The sequence below is a fragment of the Mustela lutreola genome, chromosome 2, assembly GCF_030435805.1.
Source record: "Mustela lutreola isolate mMusLut2 chromosome 2, mMusLut2.pri, whole genome shotgun sequence".
NCBI classification, from domain to species: domain Eukaryota; kingdom Metazoa; phylum Chordata; class Mammalia; order Carnivora; family Mustelidae; genus Mustela; species Mustela lutreola.
This window is the reverse complement of record NC_081291.1, coordinates 2,088,804-2,094,153: the sequence shown is the minus strand read 5'-3', so window position 1 is coordinate 2,094,153 and position 5,350 is coordinate 2,088,804. Positions and strand designations below refer to the sequence as shown.

Genomic DNA, 5,350 nt, shown 5'->3' with positions numbered 1-5,350 from the left:
TGGTGGCCGGAGCAGAGTTGGGGCCTGGGCCCCTGCTCGCGGCTGAGTGACGTTCCCGCGGGTGGCGGTGGTGGCTGTGCTGTGTACCTTCCTTCATTGGCCTTCAGCGTGGGAATCCCGCCACAGCGGACACTGGCGAGCATCTGTTGAAACCCCGTTTCCAGCTGCTGTGGGTGTGCACCTCACCCTGCGATCGCGGGGTCACAGGGTCATTTTAGGTCCCAGCGCTGGAGGAGCCACCGCACGTTTCCGCAGCGCTGCGCCGCTTCCGCCAGCCCCCCCCCCCCCCCCCCCCCGTGACCATTCCGGTCGCTCCCCGACGTGCGCTCCCGGCCCTTGATTTCCCGGATTCTGATGCTGCCGCATCTGGGGCCCCTCAGGGGTCACCAGTGACACACCGGACAGCTTGTCCACAGCACACCTCTTACATGCAAACTAGCCAATGGAGCCCGCGCCCCTCCCCTCCTCTATGGGGCTTTCACCGGGGCCACGGTCCCCCGCTGCTACAGCCCAGACTGGCTGCCCTTGCGCAGGCTAGCCCGCCCTCAGCCTGCACCCCTGCCCCGCCTCTCTCTTCCCGAGGGAACCACAGTGAACGCTCTTGCCCGCACTCCCCCCCTTTCTCCTTGTCTCCCAATGGCCGCAGGTGCTCCCCTTGCGTGGCCATGTGTGGCCGGCAGCCGCGAGGGATGGATGACCTTCTCTTGGTAAGTTTGTGCGGAGATGGCCGGTGAGCAGATCGGGGCGGGGATGGTTCCTCAGGGCATTCGCTGTTGAGTCATAGGTCCCACACCTGACAGTGATGTCACATTCTGTGTCAACAGAGGAGCAGGCTCCCCCCTGAGCAGGAAGCTGGAGGTGGGACTCGATCCCAGGATCCCAGGATCACGACCAGACCCAAAGGCAGCCGCTCAACTGACTGAGCCACCCAGGAGCCCCTCTAATCTCTCCTTGTAAAATCACCAGTCGGATGGGCGAAGGGCCCACCCTATGGCCGCATTGTACCTTAATTACCTCTTTATTTTTCTTCTAATTTTTAATTTTTTAAAAAATTATTTATTTATTTATTTATTTGACAGAGAGAGAGAGATCACAAGTAGGCAGAGAGGCAGGCAGGGAGAGAGAGAGAGGAGGAAGCAGGATCCCTGCTGAGCAGAAAGCCCGACGCGGGACTCGATCCCAGGACCCTGAGATCATGACTTGAGCCGAAGGCAGCGGCTTAACCCACTGAGCCACCCAGGTGCCCTCTTTTATTTTTTTTTTATTTTATTATTATTATTTTTTAAGATTTTATTTATTTACTTGTCAGAGATAGAGGGAGAGAGAGCGATGAGCACAGGCAGACAGAGAGGCAGGCAGAGGCAGAGGGAGAAGCAGGCTCCCTGCTGAGCAAGGAGCCCGATGTGGGACTCGATCCCAGGGTGCTGGGATCATGACCTGAGCCGAAGGCAGCTGCCCAACCAACTGAGCCACCCAGGCGTCCCAGGTGCCCTCTTTTAATTTTTTAAAATATTTTATTTACTTATTTGACACAGAGAGAGCACAGGCAGGGAGAGTAGCAGAGGGAGAGGGAGAGGGAGAAGCAGGCTCCTCGATCAGCAAGGAGCCCGATGCCGGGCTTGATCCCAGAATCCCGGGATCACGATCTGAGCCGAAGGCAGATGCTCAACCGACTGAGCCCCCCAGCAGCCTCATGAATGACCTCTTTGAAGACCCTGTCCCCAAGTAATTGTCACATTTTTGAGGTCCTGGAGGTCAGGACTTCCACATAGAAGGTGGGACACAATTCATTCCCATAACACTATACTAATGCTAAGACTTAGAGAAGTGCACACCCACAAATTGAAATCAATTGTAGAGTCTAATATTTACAGAATAAGAAGCCAGATAACGTGTGGCTTGTGTTCGATCTTGGTTAGGACGACCATCCCTAGAGAATATTTTGGGGATAATTAAAGTAAATATAGATTTAGACTAAATATAAAGAAATGATCATTTTCTTACTGATGATAATGAAGTGTTGTCTATGTAGGTTTTTTTAGTGTTTTTTTTTTTTTTTTTAACTTGACAGAAAGAGAGAGAGTGAGCCAGAAAGCAAAAGCGGGGGAGTGGCAGAACATGAGGGAGAAGCAAACTCTCCACTGAGCAGGGAGCCCCATGTGGGACTCGATCCCAGGACCCTGGGATCATGACCTGAGCTGGAGGCAGATGTTTAACTAAGCCACTCGGGTGCCCCCATCTCCCAGTTTTGATTTCACACTGAGTCTGGAAGAGGTTCTCAAGCCTGCGTGGGTCCCTTGGCATTTTGTTATAGGTGTAAGGGCAAATCCCATCCAGACCGAGACTTTTCATTCTCTCTTTTAAAAGTAAGGAAACGGATTTCTCCCTCCCCATCTCCTCCCGGTTTTTTTGTTTGTTTGTTTGTTTTTTTGTTGTTGTTTTAGCATTTTCTTTAGAGAACTTGTGTTTATAAACCCTTTATCTGTCCTTTGAAATGTAAGTAAACCTCCAGAAAATCCAGGAGTCTTTGCTGGGAGCTATCACTTCGCAATGCAATCATCCAGGTGGGGGTTTCCTCCAGTTTGTAGGGAGGGTGGGAGCCTAACCTGCTGTGGGGACCCCTCTCTCAGTTGCAAAACTACCTGTCATAAAGATAAGAGAAGTTTGTTGTTGTTGTTTTTTAAAAAAAGATTTTATTTACTTATTTATTTGACAGAGAGAGAGATCACAAGTAGGCAGAGAGGCACTCAGAGAGAGGGAAGCAGGCTCCCGCCCAGCAGAGAGCCTGATGCGGGATCGATCCCAGGACCCTAAGATCATGACCTGAGCTGAAGGCAGAGGCTTAACCCATTGAGCCACCTAGGTGCCCAGAAGTTGTTGTTTTTTTTTTTTCCCTTTGCATAAAGCTGATTAATACCAAGGGTCACCCAACTCCCAGGTGACTTGAGGAGGCACGATTGTATGACCAAGGCTGTTGGTTTCTGTCCTGTTAAGACTGGTGATGCTCAGCTTGAGACCATGTATGTCATGGTTTGCCTCTGCTTGGCTATGTAAGTGAAGGAGATTTCTTTGTCTTTGCAATCTCTTAGAGGACTGCCTTGGACGCAGGTCATGTTCTGGTTTAGTGCTGATTCAGAAATAAAACTTTTTCCTTTCTCTTCTGGCTTTGTGAGGGATTTTCCAGGCTGGCAGGAGGTTCTGTATTCAATTATATTTCCCCAACAGAGAGCAATATTTGAATAGACAGAGTTTGGAAATAAGCCCAGCATATATTTGGAGAGAACTGGTTGAACAATTTCTATCCATTTCCACCCCTTTAGGAAGATCACAAAAATCACTAAGATGAGAAGCTGTAGGATTTACTTTTAATGGAATCAAAAAAGCAAAGCCTACTGCAATGTGTTTACGCTGTTACTTTTTTATAACAAAGAAAACAAAACTGGTAAGTGAACTCGTTACTTTTTACATAAACACTGACCAGATGTACAAGAAACCCAATTGCTGATACTCCCAGCAAGTCTTAGGTTTCTAAATCTGTCTATGTGACACTATAAATAGTTTATAATTCAAATGGGATTTATTTTTAACTGGAAGTCCCTTTTCTATATGGGAAATCATTCTCAAATATGTTCCTCTTTTTACAAAAGAAACAACAGGACCCAAATGGAGTCACTGGTGCCGAGTCCTCTCTCAGCACTTAACACCCAATCAGACTGCAGTTTTGGCTTCTTCCAGTCACCGTGATTGCCTGGTCAGCACCAGTGAGATAATCCGCCGGACAGACCCGCTTTCCCCCCAAAGGAAGGTGGCCTTGCCCGAAACAATCCAGCTGTTGCTAGAAACTTCTTTTTCCCCACCCCCTTCTGCCTATAAAAGCTTTCTGTTACATAGCTCGTTGGAGCTCCTTTCCATCTGCTAAGACGGGAGGTCGCCTGATTCGTGAATCATTAAATAAAACCAATTACCTATTCAAATGTTCTCAGATGAATTTCGTTTTTAACGCTCAGAACACTCATTTTTATGGAGGCGAATGACAGCTTTCTGCAAAACAGAGAAAACGAATTTTTATAATTGCGTTTGTAGGTAGAACGGTCAAGGACACCCACCGGAGTTGATACCTTCTCTGTCCAAAACTGGGGGATCTATTTTGAAACGGGCGGTCCTGTTAAACGCTGCTGGGGGGTCTATTGAGAGTTTCCGGTCCCACAAAAATGATTTCAGCTTTCCCTGCTTTTAAATCTGTTGAAATAGGCATTCGATTGCCTTCAAGATATCACAGCCTTTTATGCTGCAGAATTCTCTAGGGATACACCCAGAAACGAACCCCAAAAACATTTCCTTGTATGGTGTGAAGACTTAAAATCACGAGGGCATCTCTAAAAGAATCCCGCAAAAAAAAAAAAAAAAAAAAAAAAAAAAAGTCGGAAGGACACGGAGGAGGCCGTGTCTACGCACGCGTCGCGTTCCAACGCTCAGCTCAGAACACCGTGAACTTTTCACTTTCGCCGCCGGCCACGGCGGGGCTCCGGGAACGCGCTCCCTCCCGGGACTGAAATAGAGACACTGTAGCGCCTGTGCGCCCCGCAGCCAATCGCGGGCCCGACGGGCGGCGCGCGCTCCGCCAGCGCCAATCGCGATCCTTTCAAAACAACTTATGTAACCGCGTGGTCTCGCCGGCTCCAGCCCGGCTTCGGGGTCGGACCCGCGTCTCCCAGACCGCAGGGCGTCAGAACCCCCCAAACGCTTTCAGAGCCTTCCAGTTTCGCGGTCCTGGCTGTAACGGGGAAAAGGCACATCTGACCCCAAATTCTGGGGTCCCGGGCCAGGCTGCAGAGCCGGGGTCCCTCCTCCCCGGGGTGGGCGGAGGAGGGGGCGGTTTGCGGTGGGACCCGGAGCGAGCTCGGGGGCCCCCAACCCCCACGGCTGTCCACCCGCCGGCCCCGCCCAGCGCGCAGTGACGTCACCGGCGAGGATCTTTGTTCTTGAACAAAAGGCCCACCTGAACGCTGACCTTGCCCCCAGGCCAACCCTTGACCCTAGGGTTCAGCAGCCCCTCCGGTCCGTCCCCTCCCGTCCCGGCTCCCAACGAGGGGAGCTCGCGGGTACACGGAGTCAGGACTCCAAGGTCCAGGGGGAAGACGCAGGCGCCGCAGGTCCGAGCGCCGGGAGCGGGTTCGGCTCCGAGCGCACGCCCGGAGGCCGCGTGTGTCCGAGCGGCTTGTCACTCAGGACGCAGGGGGCAGGGTCTGGGAGGATTGTCCAGTCAGGGGCTGCAGGGGCGGTGCCGAGGCGCGGAAGCCCAGTGGGTGGTTAACCCCAAGCCCCAGCTCCGGGGGCGGTGCCAGGAAGA

General features: G+C 51.7%; 2 long non-coding RNA genes across 2 annotated transcripts; one reads left to right on the top strand and one right to left on the bottom strand.

Moving 5' to 3' along the window:
* The first annotated feature begins 322 nt into the window (after window positions 1–322).
* Window positions 323–3,785, top strand: LOC131823270 (uncharacterized). The gene is made up of 3 exons (XR_009350537.1): window positions 323–707; window positions 3,321–3,442; window positions 3,648–3,785. It is a non-coding gene; the product is annotated as an uncharacterized LOC131823270 (long non-coding RNA).
* On the bottom strand, window positions 3,250–5,189 carry LOC131823269 (uncharacterized). Its single transcript, XR_009350536.1, has 2 exons — window positions 5,000–5,189; window positions 3,250–4,041 (listed from the first exon to the last, which is right to left on the bottom strand). It is a non-coding gene; the product is annotated as an uncharacterized LOC131823269 (long non-coding RNA).
* Between the last annotated feature and the right edge of the window lie 161 nt (window positions 5,190–5,350).